Source organism: Neovison vison, chromosome X, assembly GCF_020171115.1.
Source record: "Neovison vison isolate M4711 chromosome X, ASM_NN_V1, whole genome shotgun sequence".
In the NCBI taxonomy this organism is placed as follows: domain Eukaryota; kingdom Metazoa; phylum Chordata; class Mammalia; order Carnivora; family Mustelidae; genus Neogale; species Neogale vison.
Genome location: NC_058105.1, coordinates 117,904,069 through 117,930,198, shown reverse-complemented (window position 1 = coordinate 117,930,198; position 26,130 = coordinate 117,904,069). Strand labels below are relative to the sequence as shown.

Below are 26,130 nucleotides of genomic sequence, written 5' to 3'. Positions count from 1 at the left end.
ATACCGCGATCAGTGAAACAGCAAAAATGATTCGAAAAGGCGTGAGATGTTGCACTGATCAACCCGAGCAAATCCAGCCCTGGGGAAAGATTAACTTAAACAGCTTGGGTGGTTCTAAGTATGCGGGGTGGTGAGGAGAAACAGACAAAAGGGAGTCAGTCCTCAGAACCCAAAATTCCCTGCTCCGCCACCCTGACCCATCCTGGCAGAGAGAGCTCACCTGAGCCCTCAAATCCGCCCCACACACCTGTGCTGCCTCAGCTGCGCCCTCCCCACAGGTGAGCTGCCCCCTGCACCTGCAGGCAGACGACCCACTCCCCCCACCAAATGCTGGAGGCCTGCAGATGCCCCAGCCCCACAGAGATGGGTCCCTGTGTTTCCTCTTCCAGAACCGCAAATTTGAATGCCAATCATCAAGTGCTCTATCTAATGAGAGTCCTCTATGTTCCCTTGCTTGACTTTCGTGGAAAGACACCCACCCCTCCGAGCAGAGACGAGAAAGACACTGGGCAAAGTGCTCTGTGCGTGGATTTTGCTCCCCCAAAGGATTCGTTTTAGAATTCTTTTCAAAATGTTCACACCTACATCACAACCAGATTTTGGAAAATCAAAAACAGAAGGAAACATTCATTCAGGAATCACATACCCCCAACAAATCAAAACTCCTTATTTGGTTTTATTGTTTTATCTTTTCAGGAAACACCTACCATGGCAGACAGATACTTTTTGTCTCCTCTTCTTCACGTTCTTTTTTATAATAAACCATTTTCTTCAGGGCTACGGAACAGCTTGCAATCTCCTTAAAGAGCAATGCCCACCCTCATCCCAGCCCCCGACAATACATTCCCCCCACCCCCCAGAGGGTGTCCTAAATGGTTTCATTAACTTACACCCTCCCGCAGTAACCCGTCCATCAGATGCAGTATTGGGACCGATATTGACAGTAAGCAATGGGACAAAGGCTGTCTGTCTTCACCACAGCTTGACAATTAAATACTATTTGTTACAATCCTCCCATGGGTCAGCCACTCGTCTCAAACTCCTTCAGAGCAAATCTAGCTGGCAGAGGCCTGGCTGGAGCCCCAAGCGGATGATGCAAAAGGTGCCGTGGAATTTGCAAAATTCCCAGGCAGAAGCAACGGTATATACCAAAGAGCATTTCTCTTGGGGAGGAGCATGGCTTCCTTTGGGAAACCTGCAAAAACAGACCCAGAGACAGACAGACAGTTTGCATAGGAGAGGGTGTCAGGCAGCTCCAGTGTTGGGGTGGGGAAGTGAGCCCGGAAGGGCAGGTAGCCATTCAAAGGTGCTTTTTTAATTTTTTAAGATTTTATTTATTTATTTGACAGACAGAGGTCACAGGTAGGCAGAGGAGCAGGCAGAAAGAGCCAGGGAAGCAGGCTCCCTGCTGAGCAGAGAGCCCGATGCAGGGCTCGATCTCAGGACCCTGAGATCACGACCCAAGCTGAAGGCAGAGGCTCAACCCACTGAGCCACCCAGCCGCCCTATAAAAGGTCTTTTGTTACATAAATGGGAACATAGCCACACTCCCTGCACATCCCCCCCCCAGCTTAACCCACTGAGCCACCCAGACGCCCCTCAAAGGCGCTTTAAACAAGCAGGTGCCTGCTATAGGCACCCAGGCATCAGTTCTTCTGGGAGTTAACGTCAGAGCTATCCTTGCCAAGGAAGGGGGTTAGTTTGGTGCCCTTCCCCCAGCTCTGCTGGGGCACTGGTTAGGGGCTGCCCATGGGGGCAGAAACACCAGCACCTCTTGCCTGCCCAAGGCCTGGGCCAAGCACGCTCCCAGGGTCAGCACGAGAGTCTCATGGCCAAGAACCGAAGAGGTGACAGTGAAGGTACAAGCCGGTGGAACCAGTACGGAGGACATAGGGGTCAGTCCCCAGAGCTTCCTTAGAGAGAAAGCCAAGGGTTTAGGTGCTACAGACATCAAAGAGTCTGAAAGTGACTACCACGTGGGCACAAGCCTGTTGGTTCCTCTTTCTTCACTCCCCGAAATCCGTCCTGGCGTCCCAGGGTCCAGCAAAAGGCCGGAGTTTCCCAAAGTCTGAGCTCGCTCGAGAAAACTGGGCGTCTTTCCAAGTTGTGTGCACCCAGCCTTACTGGGATTCCCAGTGAGAAAATCTTGGCGTTGGAGCCCAAATCATACGCCATCGAGTACAGTAGCCAATGGCCCTCCCAATGGCCCCAGCTTACCCCCACAGAGTCACTTTTACACTGGGAAGCCTGGCTTCATAAACACGGCAATCCTCAGAGATGATGTCTGTTTTGCAGGAGGGCTAAAAGTCCCAGAGAGTCTGCCACTCTCCCCCAGGGGATGCCCTTTTCCCCCAAAGGAAGGAAAACCATCAGACTCAAGACAAGCCACTTCGAGTCAACTGCTTCATTCTTCTGCGAAACTCGCTGGAGTAAGTTGGGGGTTCTGTTGTTGTCTGATTTTTGCAAGCTCTATCTCTGTCAAACGCTATCACAGGCAACATTAAGACAGCTCTACATATGGCCACCAAAGACATGTTCAAGAATGTTCATAGCAGCTTTATTTGCAATAGCCCCAAACTGGAAACCACCCAGATGTCCGTCAGCAGGAGAACGGGTAAACAAACTGATTCATCCCCACAATGAGATACTACCCGGCAGCAGGAGATGCGAACTGCGGATACACACCACAACATGGATGGATTGCAGAGGCACTAGGCTAAGTGAAAGCAGCCGGGCACAGAAGACCATAGATGCTGCACGGTTCCGTGGATATGAAGTTCTAGAAGAGACAAAATTCATCTACGGAGACAGAAGTCAGAATTGTGGTTGTCTTTGGGGGATATCTCCTGGGAAAGGGCTCAAGGGAGCTTTTTGGGATGCTGGAAATATAGAAAAATAAGTAAAAAGAATAATGAGCTAGGGGGTGCCTGGGTGGCTCAGTGGGTTAAAGCCTCTGCCTTCGGCTCAGGTCATGATCCCAGGGTCCTGGGATCAAGCCCCACATCAGGCTCTCTGCTTGGCAGGGAGCCTGCTTCCTCCTCTCTCTCTCTGCCTGCTTCTCTGCCTACTTGTGATCTCCCTCTGTCAAATAAATAAATAAAATATTAAAAAAAAGAATAATGAGCTAAAATGAGGTAGCTCTAGAGAACGCTTGCTGCCGTCTCTCTAAGCCTGCCAGGTAATGAGATGATGGGCGGAAGCTAAAGTGTTTCCCTAGAGCTTGGCCCCCTACGGGAGAAGATGGTCAAGAGGGTTGTCTTGGGTGAATCTGGCATTTTTGCCACTGGAAACAGGGAATACAGGAGGGAAAACATGACGCGAGCAGTGTACAGCCTCTGGTAGGCCACATCATGGCCTCGCGGGATTTAATCAGCGCTCTCTCCCCTCCTCAAATATTTCCATGTACAGCACAGACCCACACGGTCACACACACACAGAGCCCTGCACACACTACACATTCACTACACACCACATATGTATGTCACATTCGCATACATGACCACATCACAATGTGTGCGTGCGCGCGCGCGCACACACACATCCCGCCACCCCCGGAAGGCAGCTCTTCTCAAAGGTTCAGCTCTCAGTGTTCCAGCACTGTCTGCTTAGGTAATCATCTCCCTCTTCATGCTGCCAACCACGGCCACTGTCATCATCATCACCGTCATCGCCATCATTCCACAAACGTCCCTCATGGAGAGGAACATCTCAGAGCTCACACAGCTGTGCCCACAGACAGAGACATCTGCCTGGAATTGCCTGCTTGTCCTGAAAGCTGTCCAGGCCCGTCAGGTTTATGCCTGGTTGCGAGCAGTGAGTGTCCTGGAACCTTCAGCTTCAGCCCCAGCAAGAACCTACAGTGACATCCAGACACCCTCCTCCTCTTTCTCTCTGGCCTCCTGGCCACTGCCCCCTCCTCTGGAAGGAAGCCTTGCTTCACTTCTTAGTGTGGGACAGTGTCTTCCCGGGGGCCCAGGTCAGCCCCAGTCTGCCCGACAACACTGCCCTCACTGTGAGGGTGCTGCAGTGACACCAACCAAGAGTGTGAAGGAGACACCTCTTCCAGGCAGGATGCCAGTGCCTCCTTACTGTTATTCTTTGCCACGGCACGGAGCCGATCTGCAACACTCTGAATGAGGTGTGAGAAACCCTTTCTTCCACTGTTCTTTGTTACCTTAACTTGAAGAACTAAACCCATCAAGTCCATTTCAGTATCTCCTGACCATCTGGACTTCCTGCAGTAAGAGGTGTCCACATACGGAGGACAGTGACACATGCCTGTTGCACGCTCATGACTGCCCTCCTAGGATCCTACCCTGGAGATACACATGAGCGCAGCTCTTTTGTGTCCTAAAGACTAACAACCTGAATGACAACTGAGAGGAAACTGGTTAATTACCGCAGATCGTTACACAGAATAGTACTGGTTGTTGCAAAGGACAGCACAGAATGGTGTGTCCTGACATGGAAATAATGTCCAGGGAAATTATTAAGGGGAAAGTAATAACAAAATCATGTGGTGGGTGAGAATATGAATTTTCTACACACAAAGTGAACTAGTTTTTGTTGAATGTGTGTATATGCTGAGAAATTACAGAATAAAACCAAGCTTGTACCAGTTTTCTCTGATAAGCTTACAGAGAGTTGTTCCTTTCTTTGTTTTGGAAATGTTGAAGTTTTCATTTTTAATGTTACTTTGTCCATTCAGAAATACAAGACGAGAGACTAAAATGTTTTTTTCTACGGGCCCATCACTGATTCCTCACTCATTCTTTGAAATCTTGGGTTATGGATACTCAGAGGCAGCTGGACCTCAAAGCCAGGTCGACTTAGATGAAACAGTGGGTCCACTATTTTCCAGCTGTGGGCCCTCGGCATATGACCACCTTACTGGGCCTTCTTTTCTGCAGTCATTAACATGCCTCAATTCCAACCTCTGCGCCAACCCCAGAGCCACCATGGTGGACAAAATACTCACCCCCTTCCCACTTGGGAGTTGTGTCTCCAGCTGTATAACGAGGGTGACATTTAAGTCTACCGAGGGGATTATTATTAACGTAAATAATTCCTGGCACATAAAAGGGCTTTGAAAACTGTCCAGCCATATTTTTTTTAAACATCCAAGGAGTATGACTTTGTTAAGTTAGGACAGGCTGCCTAGCAAATTGCTTCACATTTGTAATAGCTCACCAATGGAAGCTATTTCTTGCTTCTGTAACAGTCTAAGGTGGGGGCTCTGGAGGGGGGCGCTTCATTTCATGCAATGATCTTCCCCAGGTAGAGGGGACTCTGCCAGCTTCCAAGGTTACCCTGGGACTTTGCTCCAACCCAACTAGCCAGTGGATAAGGAAAGAACATGGAGGAAAACCTGGAAAGTCTTTATGATTGGACCAGAGTATGCACATCATTGCCACTCACATCCTATCAGGTGGAACCTGGTCACGTGTCCACATGTAAGGCTGCAAGGGAGGCTGGGAAATGTAGTCTGGGAGGGTAGTCTGGGAAGATGAAAAAAACACGTGTGGGGGACTAACCAGCAGTTGCTGCCATGGTGAATGAGAGGAGGAAACACACCCCAGCGACCATGCGTTTGTGTCTTTATTTGTGTGCAGCCTACAAAAAGTCAATGTTCAAGGAAGTCTTCGCCCTGAGAAGTTCTGAAGCTCTTCTTTGCTGAGCTTTTAGTTTCCTGGGGGAACTCTAAGGGGATATCTTTTCAAACCTTTCTTTTTTACTATTAAGGTTATCCTGCAACCATCTGAGATATTACTAAAAAAAAAAAAAAAACACCAGCCCCCAGCTCTGACTTTCACAAGATTTGAGATGCTGTCAAAAATAAATGCCAACTCATCAGATTCTGTGTGAAAGAGATGCCAACACACATCTAACTCAAAGTAAAAGCTGAAGACAGGAGCCTTGCTGTGCACACATTGTCACTCCTCTTCTCCCCAGGAACTTGGTCTGCCAGCCAACGAACCTATGGACTTGGCAGTAGGAACTAAGAGGGAGTATTTTTCCGCCTCAAGCTGGCCCTTTTCAGAACCAATACTTAATGTGTCTCTCTATCTATCAGAAGCTTCCACTTTGATGTAGACTCAGAAGGCTAGAGATCGAAGGCTACGGTTTGGTTAGCTTCTGTCATCTAGGAGATAGCAGAAAGCCCACAGATAACAGTCGCGATGAGGCAAGGTGTGTACAACATGTGTACTCATTCATTCCGTCATTCACCCATTTAGCAAGTTCATAGTGAGTGACGGCTCAGTTACAGCACCGGGGTTTCTGGTTGAGGACACCAAGATGGCATGCGCGTTCACCGCATAGATGGGGAGTCAGCTCTGCGGATACACAGTCACAACACAATGAGCCCCATGTGGCAGGGGACTCACAGATTACTAGAAGGCCGCCTGATTCTTTGCCATTTCTGATTCACTTGGCACAGAAGCATAAAGTTACCCATTAGAAACTCTCCTGTACTCATTAGATGACATAACTGGAAATGCAAAAGAAAACATCTGGGACCCCCCAGGGGCTCTTTACTTATGCTGTCATTGGAGAGAGAGGTGGGAACAACACTACTAGCTACAGATCTTGGATCCCTCCCGAGTACCAGGCACCGTGCACTTGACATTCTTCTTGCCAGGCAAGTCTCACCACTGCCCGTTTTCCCAGTAGCAACTCTGCCGCCCAGAGAGAAGACACCTGCCCGGTGACAGAGTCATCTGAAGACCTGGGAAGCTGGTCTGTTTGACTAAAGGCTGGGTGCTTCACCTCTCACTCCCCACGTGGAAATTCAGGGAAAGCAGACCCAGCAGACAGCAGTGGGACCCATGGCTTCGTTGGACTTCTTGGGAGAGGCAGCAAAGGAAGGTGGAAAGGGGTTGGCCTCACGCGTCAGTGCTCACGTCTGGGATGTCATGTAAGGGTAAAGTCTCACCATTCAATCATTGCTTCGGCATTACTTCCTAAGCAATGGCTGGGTACCATATGCTGTTCCAGGTGCTGGGAATATGGCAGTGAATGAGACTTGGTGGTGGGGAGCGTGGGGGGACAGTGAAAGTGGGACGAGTAAATATCCCGCAAGTTTTTGTCACAGGTGAGAGGTAATAAAAGAAATACCTTTTCATTCTTGATGTTGACAGTTACAGAAATGTATGTTAACAGAAGTCGGGGGGGGGGGCGGGGAGCCAACTGGTGGGCAGTACCTTCCAAACTCCTGGGAAAGAGAAAGGAGATAGGCGTAGGCAAAAAAAAGACCCTTAACGATAGGGACCAAAGTCACTGCTGGCGGTGATCTCTCGGTGGCAGGATTACAAATGTTACTTATTTGCTTCTTGTTGCCATTCTAAATTTATAAATTTCCTCAAGTAAGTATGTACTACTTTTATTGCTATAGAGAAGCAAAATTCACCAAAACGTCAAAGGAAAGAAAACTCCAGAGAACCAGAACCCTCCTCTCCTGGCATTTAGGCAGCAACTGACAAGTCCGCCAGACAGGGCGATGCCTCACTCCAACAGTCACGCCGAGTGATATCTTATTTCAACACACTGCCTGATTCTTTCAGAATTCACTCACGGCGGCAGTCACTGGAGGAAATACACACTCATCACTGAGATATTAAGGACTGAATCCTGAAGCTTAATTTTTCATTAGGGCATTGTGCCATTTTTCAATTAAGATCGGTTTTTTTGTTTTGTTTTTCGGAAAAGTGCTGATGTGTAAAAACCTCATTTCCTTCCTTAGCACAACCGGCCTATGGATTTTATTTTTAATTGATTTCCATGTGTTCCTAAGAGTGGCAGAGAAACTGGGCTGGTGAGCTGCGTTTGCCACCATGTTCCTGGTGCTGGAAAGGAAACTGCCGCTCTGGGAGAACAATGCTTTGGAAAAATCTGTAAAACCCAGTTGAACACACCTAAGGTTTGTATGAAAGGGCAGGCATTACTCATGGGGCTTTGACAGTGAGAACGGAGACTAAAAAGCCGGCCAGCCCTTCAGTAATGAATGTGCCTGGGTGATCTGGCCAGGTCTAATTTAGAAGCCAAGGAAGAATGTTCTAATAATGTCTCCATACAGTGGATTCATTGCATTATCTTTTTATTCAAAGCGTTCTCTGTGTTTTTGAATAAAAGAAGATTCCCACCACCCCCTCCCCCAAATCTAGCAATAAAAATACCCTTGGTCAAACCAACAGGGTCCGTGAGGGGCTTAGGTTCTTAACGTAAGATTGTTTCCGGCTAGAAATATTGTTTCAGAAAAAGCAGAAGCAATGATAGAAGGACCACAGGAAACATCTGTGTATACAAACAGGCTAGCTCACTAGGAATAAAAATGCATTATGCATCACGAAGGTCTAAATATTTTTATTAACACAGTTTGTTAAGCAAGAACTGAGAAATAAGGTTCCCTAAGAATCCCTCATCAAATGCATTCTTCAATATTTCATTTCACTCTTAGGAGAGAAGTAACTCTGAAATCTTATCTTAGATTTTAGCAATGAGTTTTCTATTAAAAGTTATTTCTTTTCCATCTCAGGCTGAGCAAAGCTCTGGGCCAAGGGGGTTAGGGAATTTGTTTCATAAAACTGACAGCTTGGCGAGCATTCAATCACTCGGCACTACACAGCCCAGGAGAACAAATAAGTCCTTTTCTGATGCTGCTCCAGACACATGACGAGGTATGTTCCATAGCTTTCTTCCCGCATTCGTACTGCTTGCTTCCTGAAGCAAGAAAAGGGGGGAGAAAGCACGTCGAGAGTTTCGGCGAAGCCTGAGAGGAAGTGAAATTAATCAATCGCACTCTCATTTGTAAGGTGGGAAAAAAAAAAAGCCACACAAGCTCGATGGCTATGCTGTTTTAATGGTCGTGACTGACCTTCTTTTCCAGAAGGCCAGTACGTTCGGGGAACTCTCAGCCATTTTGTTGTCCTGCCTTCAGTGCTTATAGACACGTGTCTTTGCACGATCTGATAGCGGCTTTAATGGGCCAGATAAGGCAAACGTGGTGGCTGTCTTTGGCAGAGGGGACGCCAAGGACAGGCTCCTGGCTCACAGCCTGGGCATCGTCCTGGGCAGCACAGACCAGCCTGCCCCAAATCCTGCACCAGCAGGAACCCAGCTCAGAAACTTCCTGTTGAACAGGCCGAATTCACAGCAGCCGGAGAAAGGAAACCATTACAAAAGTTTTGTCCTCCCCCGTAAAAAAAATTACAAGGATTTTTTTGAGGGGGGTTATTCATCCATAAGGCTAGGACTGAAAAATTCTGTGTGAGACACAACTAATCTATGCTGTTGAAGGCAGTGGGTACTGCTGGGGAGAGGTAATGGACAGGATGTGGGGAGGGGCTTCTAGGGGGCTGGTGTGCCCCCCCACCGTCTCCATCAGGGTGCTGGTGACCTGGGTGTGTTATTTCATGTGAAATAAAAACCCTTTTAAAATGCTGATACTATTATTTAAGCTTTTACTCACTATGTCCTTTATGCTTGGTTAAGAATATACTGCAGGTGATTTCGCTATAACTAACATCCACTCCTTATAAAGTGGTACAGAAGGGCGCAGAGAAATGACAAAGGTCGTTTTCACTCTCAGACTCATTAGAGGACAGGGTACTGTTGGAGGCTCTTTCCAAAAACCCAAGTGCCATTTGGCGCCCTTCTCGCTCCTTCACTACCTGAGCCGCGTGGCCAGAAGAATCTAAACCTTACTTTTTTTCACATCTCCCTCTATATTTCCCTTTCTCTTTTGTTTCCCTGCACTGACCCTCTCCTTCTGATGCCTCTCCCGGTCACTGATGTCACAGGTGCGAGGTGAGGGTTGTCACCTCACCCCTCTGTTTCTCTCTGCATTTCTGGATGGAGCTGGAGGCTTGTACCAGGCCAGGCCTTCGCAGGAAAAAGCCATCTCATTAGCTTTCCATTCCAAGTGCCCCTCTGTCCTCCCTTTACAACATGTTGTCTGCTATTTACTGAGGTTTATTTTGCAAGAGAAATACTTGTGGTGGGGGTGGGGTGGGGAAGGGAAGCTTTTGAAGACAAAAAAATTGTCATTCGGTTTCAAAAGACTTATGAATAATGGAGAGCTACGGTTCCTTTGCATATGACGATCCAAAGGGTCTACCGCTACAAATGATTCTGTGTTTTGCTGCTGTTCAAAAAAATAAATAAAGACTTTTTCTAACTGCGATTTCAAAGATATAGGAACATATTAAGGAAAGAAACTGTTCTCCCACCTCGGATCCAGTTTAAAATACTCCCACATCCGATTAAGGACCTGCGGGTCCCAAATGCTGGAAGAACCAAAGAATTTGTTCATTCACCTGAAATTCACCCAAAATGTTCCAGTGAATCCCTAGGGTTGGAAGGGGGTGGGGGGGCGCTACAAGAAGGTGGCAACACAGGCTAGTTTCCGGGAAAGCAGAATGGAGTTCCCAGGCTCTTTAAGAGAAGACTTTCATTTGGACCCAGATAAGCTGTCTGAAAGGGCTTGGAATACATTCTTGCCTTCTCCATTTCCAAGCCCCTCTTCTGCTCTGTGGCGGCATCGCCATACTGAGTCCCCAGGAAGAACTGAGTCTTCACTGCTTGGCCCGAGACAGCTCCCCTGGTAAGTGGAATGACCAACGCATCCCAGTTTGCCCAGGACTGCCCAAGGTTTAGAGCGGAAAGCCTCATGTCTCAGGAATCCTCTCAATCCTGGGCAAATGAGGACAGTTGGTCAACCTAGTAGCAGGCCACCAGCCAAACCCCTCTCTTCCTGCTGAGCCCAGTAAAGGCCTGAACTGGCAGGATTACTCCGTGTCCCCCACTGCCTACAAATTCTGGCCTATTTAAAGCACATGCACTTGGAAAGTGTATTTAAAGCTGCCAACTGAAGGTGCTCGGGCTGTTGACTCTGTCTGTCAGGTTTTCATTTTCTCCCCCATTTTTTGGCCCATTCGCTGTTTTCAACACACTCCCTTCAAGATTGGGGGCTCCAGATGATTACATGGGCCAATGTCAAGATTGTCTGCCCATTTGCCGGACTGCAAAGGGAGAGAGGGTCCACATACTCGATCTCCCCCCTCTCCTGAGTTCCCTGACCCATCAAGGGGCCTAAACTACAGAAACCAGGGTGTTATCATCATTATTCTCTGTACCAGCCATTACTGGATCCCAGGGGCGGCCTCCTAAACACTTCTACAATCCAACCACTTGCCTCTGCCACTATGCTACTTCAGTTCAAGGTCACTGCTCTCTGGGATTACTGCAACAGAGCCCCCTTTTTGGTCTTCCTTCCCTCCTGCTAAGGAGGGAAAGTCTCCACTAAGACAAAAAACCAACCACAGAGACTAGATAACATCACTGGCCTCTATGAAACTGTTCAGGATCAAGTTCTTTTTCAAGGCTAACAAGACTCATTATGATCTGGACCCTACCTACCTTTTCTGCTCAGCGTCATAAGCTCACTTTCCTCAACTGTAAATGAAAGTAGCTATTTCTAAACATTACTCTGTGGTTTAAGTGAGAGCATGTATATTAAATTCTTGGCCAGGTGCTTCAGCTCCATTGTGGGTTGGGAGAAGTTGAAGTCTTTCATGCCATCCACAGGAGTCATAAAAAGGAACAGGTCAGGGGTGCCCAGGTGGCGCAGTCAGTTAAGCTTCCAACTCTTGATTTCCGTTCAGGTCGTGATCTCAGCATCCTGGGATTGGGCCCTGCGTCAGGCTCCACGCTCAGCACAGTGTCTGCTGGAGATTCTCTCTCTCCTTCTCCCTCTGCCCCAACCCCTGGCTCTCATGATGGTCCCTCTCTAAAATAAATAAATAAATCTTAAAAAAAAAAGAATAGGGCATTTGGCACTAGTCACTACAGAGATGAGGCAAGCAACAGATTTCAAGGAAGGAAAGCAATATCCCATACAAACAGGAGATGAAGAGCTTCATGTTCTAAATGTCCAAAATGGAGTTGAGGCTCAGTGTGGTGGACTGGAGGAAGGCAGGTCTTACCCCTGCTGAGTGGTGGAGACAGAGACGAGAGGGAAGGGGGTGGGGCCTCACAGGTGTGCTCCGATTTGCTGAGCTCTCTCCTGGGTTGGTGACCCAGAGCTAGGTGAGATGATGGAAGTACTCAAAGCCCAGGAAGTTGACATTTCCACCACCGATCAACAGGGACGGAACCCCAGCATTAGCAGAAATGGGCCTTGAGTTCATGCCTTTGAAGACTTGGTTTTGGAAACAGATAAACTGGAAGAAATGTGTGTGTTTGTACTTTTTTTGTATGAAGCATATTACTACCAGCATCTAAGTGCTGTAGAACACAGTGCCAGGAGCCAAGGAGGGCTGGGTTGTTAAACATGGTGATTAAAATGAACTTTAGGAAGTGCTGCCTGGCTCGAGAGACTGAAGGCTGGTTTGAGACCAAGCCACAAAAAAAGACACATGATTCCTGCTCTCCAAAAATGAAACAACTACAACAACAAAACAAAGAGAGAAAATGGCAAGAGGAAAGAACAGGCTCCATGGGAGAAAACACAGAAGATCTGTGCACACTTAGACCCAAAGTGATTCCATATTGCTCTTTTATTTTATAAATATTCATAAGAAAAACAGCCTAACAGCTACTTTCATGAGTAACCTCAGCTACTTCTTTACACCTGTCCTCCTTCCTTTCTCCCTTCCTTTCTTTTCTTCTTTCTTTCAAAAACAAGAGCAACATTCTCAGCACCACTGAAAGCTAGATCAAGAGTCAAGGTCTCCGACATGACAGTCCCCTTTCCAGGGACCTCTCCAGGCCCCCTGGCCACTCACACTGCCTTGCCTCCAACACTGCCCCACGGCAAATAGCCTTTGCCCTCTAAAAGGGACAAAGGCTTTAATTAGGATGAAGATACACGGCTGGGGGACCTGGCTCTGTCACCTGTCCCTTCACCTGCCTCCTTTTTTTTTTTCTTTCCTACTTAATGTTTCTGCCACCATTTAATTGCAGAGAACAGTAGGCTGGACAACAAATACTCTTACGTGTCCATACTTGCCCATCACCTGGGCGCTCAGACAATTCCTAGACATAGTACCTCTTGCTTCACACACACACCGCCCCACCCCCGGCTTTCCATCTCCTCTCCCAAGGAGCCCCAAATTAAAATGAATGCATTCCAGAACAATTGCCAAGGGATTGACCAAATCTAACTGTGGCCCAAATAAAGCTGGGACTGGTAGAGGGCCAGGTCTCCAGGACAGCAGCAAGAAGAAAGCTTCTCCCAAAAGACCTGAGCCAGCGACCCCTGCTGCTCTCTGTGCACCAGAAGTGGAACAGCAGAACCCCAGGCCATAGTACTTTAAGATGCAGGAATTAGTCCTTAAGTCCAGGTAGATAATGTTCAACCAAAGACCCTGGCACCAACAGCACCAGGGAAATTGTTAGAAATGCAAATTCTTGGGCCTCACTCCCGACCTGCTCCCAGGGTTGGTCCCAGGAATCTGTATTTTAACAAGCACTCCAGCTGATCTGAATGCACACCAAAGGCTGAGAACCACTGATCCCCGCAGGCCTCTGAGAAAGGGAGGGGCTATGCTCGACTGGGAGTACGTGATAAGAAAGCTGGGAGCAGAAGGACAGAAAGGCACCGTGAGATGGGCATTGTCCGGAGCTGCACTGTCCAAGACAGTAGCTGCTAGCCCCAGGTGGCAATTTACATTGCGAATTTTTTTTAAAAGAACGATAAATATCTACCATCTCACTTAAATGTGGAATTAAAAAAAAAAAAAAGCCAGACTCATAGTAACAGAGGAGAATGGTGGTTACCAGAGGCTCAGGTGTGGGGGGAAAGGAGATGTTTTTTAAAAAGAAAGAAAAAAGAACATAGATGTGGTTGCCGGGGACTTGGGGGAGGGGACCTGGGGAGTTCGTGTTTAACGGGCACAGGGATTCCATTTGCAAGATGAAAAGAGTTCTGGTGGTAGACGCTAGCGACAGTTACGCAACAGTGGGAATGTCCTTCATGCTAGAGAACAATACACTTGAAATGCTGAAGGAAAAAAATTAAAAAGAAAATTAATTAAAAATAAAATTTTAAAGTCAGGTCTCAGCCACACTAGTCACATTTCTAGTGCTCAACAGCAACTTCCAGCTAGCGGTTACCATATTGGACAGCCAGCGTCCTACCATAGAGTGTATTTCTAGTGTAGAATGGAAGTTCTACTGAATCAGGTGGTATAGAATCCTTGATCCACCTTCTACGAGCTGTGTGACCTTGTATAAGCTACCACCCTCTCGGAGCCCTGGTTCCCCCTTTGAGAAATAATACCCACCTATCTCATTAAGGGGGCTACAAAGCTGGAAATAAAATGATAAAATGTAAATCACCTTGACAACCGTCCAGGCTATAGTAGAAGCTTGAGAAATGATAGGTCATATTGTTGCTATTATGATTTTATGAGAAACCCCTGGAGATATTTGCTAATGGAATGGACAGTCTACATTGGCTAGGACAGACTCCTTCTGCCGTGTTTCGACTGCAAGTTTCAGCGCCTGTGAAAGTGGCTCTATTTTCAGCAGCACGTCCTGAAGCAATACCCATTTGTCGGCCGGCTAGAAAGGTGGCCTCCCCATCCAGAAGCAGTACGTAAGAGACTTGTGGTAAGGCTACAGTTCTTGAAGCCAGAGAGCCTCATTTTCTGTGGGACTTGCTTGCTTTCTCTCTCTCTCTCTCTCTCCCTTCCTTCCTCCCCCGCCTCCAAACACGAATGTCATAATCTCTGGGATGGTCCATTACGGCAAACTCAGGGCTTCAGTGTTCTTCATCTAGAAAGAAGCCCAAGAGATCTTGTAACCTTCTTGCAGATCTCCTCCAGATAAGAAAACAAACGAACTCCCCGATAATTGTACACCTCAGAGGCATTATCCTACTGAAGGCCAGTCGTGAGGGCGAGAATGGACTGGGAACATGGGAAGAGGGCTTCATATGTGGAGTTTCCTTTTAACTAAAGAAACAGGGAGTCACGGAATGTTCTGGAGCTGGGGTGACAAGGCTAGAGAGATGCCTACGGAGAGGAACAGCGGCTGGGGGAGAAAGGACAGGAGTAGAGCAGACCAGTAAGGACACCAGGGCCATGCCTAGGGAAGCCCTGCTGAGGCCTGCTGGCTCACGCAGCAGCGGGCAGGGCTGAGGAGAGGAGGAAGGTGGGTGGAACCTGTAAGAGCCGGCCACAGAGTTGAAAACACCATCGGGGATAAAAGGCCAGGCTCCCAGAGTTCAGGATGCACGCTCAGACGCCACGTCCAAAGAAGCCAGTTTCCCCTTTCAAACTCCTCTGGAGATGCGACTCCGTGCTTCCCATGGGCTCCGGACAAAGCCAGTGGCCTGTGGCTGATGGGTCAGAAGAATCGAGTAAGGGAACTCAGAGCAAGACTCTTGCTCTGGTTGGTTTTTCTGGCTTCAGAATCCTAACAAAGGCTTCCCTTCATAATGCAGTTAGGTCTCCTGGATGAGCAACGTTGGAAAAAATGGAGGATCCAACATGAGCTGGACAACTTCCGACTTTGTCAAAAAAGACGTTAAACTGCAAATGTCAGGGATAGTCTTGATCATTCATAAAAGAGCCATAAACACCAAGATAAGTAGGAAGGCCATTTTAGAATAAAGGGCAGTTCTGTGAAATGGAAAAGTTTTGGCTTTAAGAAGGAAACTCACCACATTTTCACTTTTCTTTCATTACACTGTGAATGGGCAGAAATTCTGTCACATGCCTGGTCTGTGGGGGACCAATGGTTTATGTGACATTCCGAAATGGTTCCCTGCGTGGTTTGGGCTATAAGAATCAGACTTCATGACCCCAGATCCAGCTGCCCGGCTCCTAAGAGCAAAAACAAAGCTTGAGGTTTCTTGGTGTGGGTGTGTCCAGCATGGAAAGGCAGGGCAGAATCAGCCTTTTCTTGCCCTCTTAAAATGCAAGTGATAAACCACAAAGGATCCTAGAACAAATGGTCTTGGATTGAGATTTTCACGTTCAATAATTTCATATTTAGTCTAGAGGGTTAGTGATTTTTTTTTCTTAAAAGGAAACTGCAGCCAGAGCTAATTGCTCAATCTGAAATATATCTGGACATTGTTTAGATGTTGGAAAGGAAACAGTGATGTTGGAGAGGTTTAGCAAAAAGAAGGGCATTAATTTAGAAAAAAAAAAAAAAGCAAATGTAAATTAATAGAAAATGTAGCCCCGGATGATTTCCGTAGTGCTGATGTATACAGCCAAAGAATGAGCACCCTATTCTGTGCTTTCCTTGATATTTTTCTTATTTCTAAAATGTAAAAGGAAATTCACCAGCACGGGCTCAATCCATTCCCATCCATTGATTTGTTAGCCAATCAATGGCCATTGTAATCTGAAAAAAAGAACACCAGTTTCGATGAACCTTTCCAAGTGAGGCCATGTTCAGCTAAGCTTAATAAAGAGAAAAACAGCAAGGACCATCTGGAAAACACTCTTCCGGAGTCGCGAAAGATAGTGGCAGCCTTTGCCCAACCTGCTATAAATAAGTGTCTCAGGAAAAAAAACACCCGATTTTCAAATCTGTTTCTACTTAATACAGCTGCGATGGAGTTTATTTAGCGTTTCCCTATAGCAGGAGGACTGTTTGCATTTTTATGACAAGGGTCTAAATGTGTTTCACAGCCACTGCCACTGCCATTAGTTTGAGGAACCACACACCACTTGGACCTGTCTGTTTGCTTCTGCGGCACACAGCGGTGGCCCCGGTGGCCTCTGCGCCACGAAACTGGCCTCCAAAGCCCAGATTTATGATCCTGCTTCCTCTCCCAGTCTTGCAACCATCACCCAAATCCTGGCTGGCTACTCAGAATGACCAAGTGTCCTGGGCTACGAGTCAATTATTTATCTGCCTGGACTTGGCACACCATGGATGTCTGCCAAGCTCACTGCCTCTTCCTTCAGGACGACAAGGAAGGATCGAACTGCTCTCCAGGGGAGGCTAGTACTCACCCACGCAGGGTGTGCTGCTGGCTTGGCCCACCCCCATGTGCTCAGCTTTTCCACCTCTCCTCACTGGCGGAGCCTGACCCTCGGAATGCCTTCAGACACTCCTTGGGAAAGGTCAGTCTGCCTCGATGGCCGCACCATGACCTGCCCGCGCTGAGGTCGACACTGAGCGCCGCCCATGGCCCATTGCACTCCAAAGACGGGCAGGACACACTGACCTCAGGATGCTTGCCTGGGTAACGTGTGACCCACCTCTCTGTGCTCCCTCTGGGACAGCGCGCATCCCAGTTCCATGTTTTAGCCCCAGGATGCCTGCCCTGAGGATGCATAACCCCTCTCTCTAGCCTTTCAAGGGACCCTCCGAAAGAGGACAGCTAAGGGCTTGTTGACCACAGGCACTACCAGGTCTGAGCTGCCTACAGGAGCGCTGCTGACATCCTTTTTCCGAAGCGGAGCTGCTGCGGGGACGCGAATGTGTGCGAGAGAGAGAACTGGGGGGGCTGAGACGGACCACCGAGATCTGAATGCCCCGGCATCTTGAAAAATACCCCATCTGCCCACCACTGACGTTCTCCCTCAACAGCCCTGGAAAACATAGACAATAGTGGTGGGTAAAGGGCGGCCACGATCCGAAATGAGTCTATTACAGGGTTATGCACAGAGCTCTCCCAAGTACACTAATGGGCTAAATTAATTGGTTCAGGCTTAAGATGCTATGGGAGAAATGACAGCGGAGAGGGGGTAGGGTAGACGAAGATGCCTGCTGGCTTTGAAGGCATGCCTGGAATCAGGTGCACATGAAAAAGAAATTAGGGAGGAATAAACCTGCTCTATGAAAAACCAGAAAAGCCCTTATTATTACAGTACCCCTACTTACCTACACCTTATTTAGTTGCCTGCCTTAAAAAAAAATCTCTCTGCTTATACCATCTTACAGACTCATCCACCAACCTTAGAGTGAAATCAGGCAAATGACACACCTCCAGGTGTTAATTATTTGCCCCCATCAACAGTATATACAAAAGTCTGGGGGATAAACTGTGTCCTGTACTATTTCAAAATCAATTCACCAAAACCCACAAATTACTTATTAAACCTTGGTCTACACCAGTGTTTCTCAACTAGGGGCGATTTTGCCCCAGAGAGGATATTTGACGAAGTCAGGAGATATTGTGGGTTGTCACAACTGTGGTGGCCAGTAACAGTGCTACTGGCATCCAGTGGGTAGAGGCCAGATGGGCTGCTGATATCCTACAGCGCACAGGCCCACTGACCCCAACAAGGAAAAATCTGGCCTAAAATGTCAACAGGGCCAAGGTAGAGAAACTATGAGCTAGATAAAACCAAAATGCTCAGCCTTTAATATTCATCTATTTGGCAGTCCTCAAAGGGAGAAGATGTCATTTCCCTTGACATCTAAGGTTGGTTTACATATACGTTAGCTAAGGACATGTTTATTCCTTTCCAAATAAGTGCCATAGGTTCTTAGTCTGGACCTAGGAACATCAAAGAAATACTGTGAGAGGGGTGCCTGGGTGGCTCAGTTGGTTAAGTGCCTGACTCAGTTTTTTAAAATACTTATCTGTTTGAGAGAGAGGGAGTATGGGGGAGGGGTAGAGGAAGAGAATCTTCAAGCAGACTCCACCCCCTCCCCCACTGTTGAACAGGAAGTCGGAAGTCTAACACAGGGCTCAACCTCACAATCTATGGGATCATGACCTGAGCCTAAACCAAGAGTCAGATAGATGATCAACCGACTGACCTACCCAGGCGCTCCCATGTACCTGAGTCTTGATTTTAGCTCAGGTCATGATCTCAGGGTTGTGAGATCGAGCCCCACATTGGGCTCTGAGCTGGGTATGCAACCTGCTTAAGATTCTCTCTCTCCCTTGCCCTCTGCCCCTCCTTGCCCCCTGCTTACATGCTCACTCACATTTTCTTCCCCCCCCCCAAAAGAAAGAAAGAAATACCACAGTGATGGTGGGGTAGGATAGGGTGCATTTTAAATGCATATTTCATCAGTCTAAATGGATGGAAATTAATATCCCATAAAATAAAATGATTCTCTAGTTATGTTCCATACAAAACCAAAATCAATACATCGTATCTTACTTAACCTGCAATTAGAGCTTTTTAAAAAAACGAAAACAAGGAAATGCCATTCTTTTCCATTTTTTGCTAACTGGGTACACATTTCTGAACATGAGGCATAGAAAACAAACAAACAGACAAAAACCTTTTTTTTTTTAAAGCAGATTTTTCCAGAGCATAAAAAGCTTCCTGAATCATTCCATTTTATTTATTGTAGATTCAATCATTCTTAGTGAGCAAAACGTGCAGCCCATTCTCTTGGTTATGCCTGCCTGGCTTTCCAAATGCCCTCAAAACTGGGATGATGAATCATATACTTTGGCCGCACTGTGTCAATTAATAGTAAGCGAAGAATCCCACACAGTCAAGACAGGACTTTCTGCCTGATATTTCTGGGTATGTGGGAGCATGAAGTTGGAACGGGGGGGGGGGCGTCCTTCAGCCAATTGTTTCCAGAGCGTCTTAAGAGCAGGTGTTGAGATTCTCTAAACTTCCTTCAGTTCTAGAATATTCTGTGTGGCTCTACGGTGCCCCTAACATGGGGGTGGGCTTTCTTCAGGAGAAATGCAGGTTCCTAGAGTTGGCCTAGAGCTTCCAGGCTTCAAGTGGGAAGGAAACAATGGCTTACAGTTATCCCTTCACGACCCTACCAGGCCACCATTCCTCTCTCTGAATTATACGGCCAAAGTGGCCATTCGCACAAAAGCAAAAATAACAACAACGACAAAAATGCCCCCAACGCACCCAGTCTTGGCTGCCAGCAAGGCCCGAATCTGCTGCTGAAAAAGAGCAGTTGCAGCAGTGCAGCTGGAGGAGCTTTTCCAGGGAACTGGTAATACCCTGGCTGTTAATGAATTATTTTTCGCCAGAATGTCGGATTCTTCCTGTGCTCCAGTAAACAGTCTGCTTCTGCCATGGGAAACAAAACCAGCTCCTTCCGAGGAGCTCAAGGAGGTCAGCCAAGGGTCCCCTATGGGGGCAGCCCCCTCAGGGGCCAGAGCCACAGGGCCTGACCTATAAATCACCGCAGCCCCAAGTTCATTAGTCCAGCCTTTTCCATCTACTTGGGCCGTGCCCATCTCCCAGGGAAGGGCCCAGGAAGACCACAGCGCTGGCTGGGAGCCTTCCCCCTTCCCCAGCAACCATCCCTTTGTCCGATTTCCTCATCTGCACCATCGTGGTGTGTGAAACTGGGCTTCCTTGCATTTATTCTGTCTCTTTCAGAGAAACTGTATGTATCTCCTTGCTCTTGTTTTCATCAAGCTGTCAGGAAATCACTATGTGCATCCTCTTTTTCCCTTTCCTTTCTATAAGATTGGCTCCAGCCCCAAATAACCCACTCTCACCATTAGGGTGTCTACTTGGGACACTCTTCTCCAAGCACAAATCCCCAGGAAGGATACTCCTAGACAAGGTGTTAAGGAAATCAGCTGCTCAGGCAAGAGACAGCTCTCCACTAGACAAAGATACCAGCCTGGGGTGGGGTTAGGTGGAGGAGAGGAAAGGAAAGGGGTCACTTCACTCAAGCCAGCCCTGCCCGTTCCCAGCCCTGCCTTGCTGTCTGAGCTCCCCGAAGTTTCGGGAGCCCACACTCCTCGGGGGAACCTGACCGAGCAAACATGCTCATGGAGAGCCTTGATGAGGCAACTCCCCTCCAAATAACACCTTAGCTACCGAAAATCAAAGTTGCCCGAGACCAGGCTGCCAGCCCATGCCTCCCATCTGCCATGGAGACGGAGGGTCTTCATGTCCCCTAAAGTACCATGAGGCTGAAGGCGCAGGCTGGTGGTTAGTTGACTCTAGAGAAACACTGCCTAACAGAAATAGTATGTTGTCACTTTTCTGGTAGGCATATGAAAAAGAGAAAAGGAAACAGGTGACATTCATTTTAATACTGTAACTTATTTGACCAATACAGTCAAAATATTATCATTGCACCACATAATTAATATAAAAATTATTAATGAGATATTTTGCATTCTTTTCTTTTTGTACTGAGTCCTAGAGATCACGTGCATACGTTATCCCACTGGCGCTTCCTACTCTGGACTGAGCCACCTTCTGACTACGAATAGTCACATGTGACTTGCGGCTACTATAGGAGATGGTGCAGATAATGGAACATTTCCATCATCGTAAAAGGTTCTATTAGACAGTGTAGTACAAGACCAAAATGCTGTGGGAAGAAAGAGTGACAGGTGAGAGCAGGCTGAGCGAGCCATCAAGTTCCTGGAGCTAAGAACTAAAGCAGAAATGGGAATGGCAAGGATTGGGATATTCTAGAAGCCCAGACCTACTATTAAGGGGAGATTAAAATGGGCTTTTATGAGAATCCCAGGGCCCATGCCTACATTGGGGGGGGGGCTGCCCCACAGCAGTGGGAAAGCCAGCAAGTATAATAATTGGTCAAAGCATCTCTGGGTTGAGCCGCCCCCATCTTAGCTCTTCTGATCTGCTTCAGGCAGGGGCTGGGGAAGAAGATCGCCAAAGTCACGTATGTTCTTTCAATAACAATTCTGGGTTTGCAATCTAATTTGGTGAAGCAGATAAAGAAACATGATCAAATTATGTGTGCCTGTGTTTGCCCATGTATGTGTGTTTGTGTGTGTGTTCTTGGTTGGAGAGGGAAGGAGGGTCATGTGCAAAATCCAGAAGTACAAATGCAACCACCAAAATCACCTCCTCGCCAGTTGCCATCAGAACACAGGAGAGAGGTAGATACAAGAGGCTCATGAAAAAAGGCGGAGCCACAAAGGAGATGCTTTGGGTCTAGAAAGAACAAGATGATGGGCATCCAGGCAGATGAACAGGTGAGAGGAAGAAGTGGTAATCTTATCTCCAAAGACAAGAGCTGCCAACTCTATTGCAAGGATGGCACCCTGATCCCCAAATCAAGCTTAATTCAGAATCCCATGCAGGCTTTTGTACAGGGGAGAGGATAATTAGCCAACTTCCGCCCTCCGTGAGCCTCGAGAGCCTCATTCTCAGAGGTCCCCTTCATACTCTGATCAGGGAGGCAGCAGAATCACATATGGATTCCAATCCTGGTTCTCCCAGTGGCTCCAGAATTTCTAGCGGGTTAAAGGCTACCATCTTGTTGGAAAGGGACTAAGGGACTTGCGTACATGATGCATGTGCGTGGTAAGACCTCATCTCATTTTTATTGAGAATTTATTTATTCGAGACAGTTTAGAGTCAGAAATACTTTATCCATCCTTTGGTCCTTCCATGGAGAGCTAATTATTTAATCTGTCTAAGCCCAGTTTCCTCACCTATAAAAACGGGAATGCTCTTGCTCATACCACATAAACTTGTTGACTTGGACCTACCGCAGGCTAGAAATGGAGCACGACACCAGGAACTCCAAATCCCCAAGCAAAGAAAAAACATCTCTGGATTTCTCCCTGCTGAGTCTCCCTTGATGATGACTTACAGCTGCCTCCCCCCCGCCATTTGCTCCATCAGTTCCATCACTTAGTCACTCAACTCCTGTTAATTAAGCAACAGTTGGGCATTGGAAATTCCAAGATGACGAGACACAGTCTTTCCATCTGAAATAGTCTGGGACTATCTGGGGTCTATGCACTTGGCACGTGAGCATGTACCCTGGCTGACTGGGCTGCCTCACTGGTAGGCTCCCTGCCCCCAAGCTGGGAACCACAGTTTTTGAACATGGAGGGACTGAGGACTCTGGCCTTTGGGAGAAATAAATAAGAGACTTGGAAGAGGGGTTAGAGGGATGTGCCGCTCCTTTAATTCATAACCACCAAAGTCGGGACTCAGACACACGACTGGAAAGTTCTCTGAGCCTCAGATTCCTTATCTGGAAAATCATGCCTCCATCACATCATGGTTTCCCACATGCGAAGCGTTTGGCAGACAGAGGGCAATGACAAATGTTAATTCCTTTCCCCATTTATTTCCCTCCACTACCCTCCTCCCCCCAGATCTAAGGTTAGGGAAGGAGCCAGAGAATAGACACTGGCTCTTTTCTTATTATACATTCAGAGCATGCTGTGTGTGGAGATGGCCACATCCAGAATAACCTCCATTCAGGATCAGATGGAATAGGGGAGGCCAGTCCCATCTAGCTCTTGGGGGGCTGCAGCTAGAGCTCTGTCAGCTCTGTCACCTCATCACACACCTCTTGCATTTTCTTTTTCTTTCTTGCTTTCCAGACGCCCTGTCTCAGAGGCTGTTTTCTGGCTACAAGACTTTTTATTTATTTTCGAGTTTTTGCCCAAATGCCCACTGACCAAGTTGTTATACTGGTGACTGGCATCACCTGGAACTCTGTTTTCTCATTTTTTTTTTCCTGAGATGGGCAGGTTTTCTGGGGCCAAACCTCAACAGCAGGAAGGCTGGTGCTTCTTTGCTTGATAAAGGACCACCCCCATGTTCCATGGGCTGGTGCCAATCTCCAGTCTGACGTGGCTCACCGTGCCCAGGCTGCCTTGGAATGACTCTAGTAGGCATCAGTCAGGATGAGACACACGGGGCCATTTGTAGGATATTTAAGGGGGGCGGGGTATGGATTCGGGGTGGGTAGGTGGCCTCTTAGGGCTTCTAAGGGGCAGAGAAATTGAGATGGCACCAGGTGTGTGTTTTTGTGCGTTCCATCCTACCCCCGACTTCTGAAAGTGGCACAGCTCCCCCGCTCCTCTTTGAGAAGAAAAGGCAAATGACAAAACAGTGGGGCAGGGGCCACAATGCTGCCCTGGTGAGTGGCTCCCACCCGCTAGCCTTTCCAGAGCCCCCTCCCACACTGCCAACCCTCCGCTGTACCAAAAGCACATCACAGTACACTTGCAAAGTTATCCTAAGTCTCTTGGTCAATCAACAAACGATTCTGAAGACTCAAAAGGAGGAAGAGAGGCATTTAGCCCACGCTGGGAAGGACCTGGGAGAAGCAAAGAAAACCTTGCATGCAAGGCTAAGAATTGTTTTCTCCCTGCTGGCTGCTTTTCTCTCTGTTCTAAAGAGAAGCTTCCAAAATCAGCTAAATAAAGGGGTCACACCAGAGGATGAGAGATAATGCTAAACCAACAAAAACAAAGACCCAAATGAAACAGAGAGAGCCATGAGAATCCGCGGTTATCAAAACTTTGTTTGGCCGTATCTATTTATCATCGCTGCACACCCGGGCTCTGCGGAATATCATTCTGTTGATGTCACTTATCCTCAGCAAAATATTTACACATCCTTAAAAACGCCAGATGAGGGGGGCTGGCTGCAGGGCGCCCCTCAAGCCCCTCCGCGGAGGTTCTGGGCAGACCGTAAGATGCGGGCACGACAGGGGGTGGCTCCAGCGGGCACAGGTAAGAGCTACCGACAGTTCCCGGAGCCCGGCCACCCAGGAGCTGCGCTCTGCCCTGCCCACCTCTCCCCTACCTGACTGCAAGAAGCAGCACACACCCGCCCCCCCCCATATGGTGTCAACGCCTCCTCCTCCTCTCCCTGCCTTTCTCATTGATTAAGTTCTCAAACCATTGTTAAAGCCGGGTTGCTTTTCCCTGGAAAACTGGGCTGAATTCATTAAGCTTTCCCCTGCCACAAAAGGAATATTCATAAAAGTTTGGCAGGCAAAAAGGGAGGCTGACTGCATGCCATGGGGTGGGTGACAATTCGCTCCTCCAAAGCCACCTTCTTCTTCCGTGCCCCATCCCTCTCTCCATCCATCCGTCGTGCCCCAAACCTACTCCAGGGACTTCTGATAGGGAAACACAAAGCAGCAGCTGTTTGGCAACATTTCTACCCCTCGCCGGCAACTGTGGTGGGATGCCATTTCCCCACCCAGGCGGAGCTTATCCTGAACAATAGTCGGGCTTTAAACGCCAAACAAGCAAACACACAGAGCACAACCCCAACCCCGAAAAAGCCAACGCCGAGAGAAGCGGTAACTCCCTCCGCAGCAAAAGGCACCGCTGAAACGCACGCAAAAACGCTGCGAGAACGCTGCTCGATGCCTAACATGGCAGAAAGCCCGAGCTGGTGCGGCCACCCCGGGTCTGGGCATTGGGGGGCACGAAGGCTCCCGGGACGCCGACGCACACTCACCCGGCTTCGGGGGGATGCGGGGCTGGCCGAGCGTCACAAAGACAAGCCCAGCGCGATCTGGCAAAACCCAACTTTCCACCCGGCTCGCCAGGGCCGCCAGATACGTCAACAGAATCCATCTTTCGAAGGGCCTGGAAGGCGCCGGGTTTTCCGGGCCGGGGCAGAGCGGCAAAGCCGGCGGCGGCCCGGTGCGGTGCCCGGGCGCGGACTCCGCCGCGCGCCGCCCTCTGTGCCGGGTGCCAGCGCTGGTGGCGGCCCGAAACCCACTTCGGGGCCCCCGCCCCGCCGGCCGGCGCCGCCTCTCCGGCCCCGCCAGCCAGTGCGCGGCGCCGGGAGCAGGAGCGGGGCCCGGGGACGCCGCACGGGTGGCGGCCTCGGCCCGCGTCCCCGCCCCCGCCCGGCCCTCCCAGCTGGCCCCGGCCTCCGGGCGCCGTCCTGCCCACGGGAGCAGGCCCCTCCCCGGGCGCCGGGCCCCGCCAGGCGCGCCCAGCCCGGCGCGCCCCCTGCGTCCCGGTGGCAGGTCCGCACGGGGAGGGCGGGGGAAGGGGACCCCGGCCCGCACCGGGGCACCGCGGTGACTACCTTGCAATTGCGGCCGCCGCCTCCAGGAAGCCAAGGGGTGGTCGCGGGTGCGGGAACTCTCCGGTCTGGCGTCGCCGCCCGCCGCCTGAAGGGGGTGCGCAGCGGTGGGAGCCGCCGTCGCCGCTGTCACCGAGCCGCTGTCGCCGCCGCCGCCGCCGCCGCCGCTGCCGGTTGTGCGTGAGTGTGTGTGCGCCTGTGTCCGGGCGAGTGTGTGTCTGCGTGCGGCGCCCGGCCTTTACTATATACACCAAGGGGTGGGAGGAGGCGGGGAAGGGGAGGGCTTGGGGGAGGTGGCGGAGGAGGGGGAGCGGGAGGGGGGCGAGAGGGTACCCGAGGAGGCGGCGGCGGAGGAGGGACAGGTGATCTCGCCCACGGGGAGGGCGTGGCTGTGGGCGGCGCAGGGTGTTAGGAGGAAGGGGCGCCCGAGGCT

The 26,130-nt window shown here is 49.1% G+C and overlaps 1 protein-coding gene across 2 annotated transcripts in view; it reads right to left on the bottom strand.

Annotated features, from left to right (window-relative positions):
• RAI2 (retinoic acid induced 2) overlaps positions 1-25,758 on the bottom strand; it is a 59,049-nt gene extending 33,291 nt beyond the window's left edge. Inside the window, exon 1 of one of the 2 annotated variants that reach the window (XM_044234505.1) lies at positions 25,701-25,758. The gene's annotated coding sequence lies outside the window, so the exon portion shown is untranslated. Of the gene's footprint in view, positions 1-25,118; positions 25,320-25,700 lie in introns of those variants that run through there. The other variant, XM_044234504.1, reaches the window with a different exon arrangement.
• Positions 25,759-26,130: the final 372 nt, after the last annotated feature.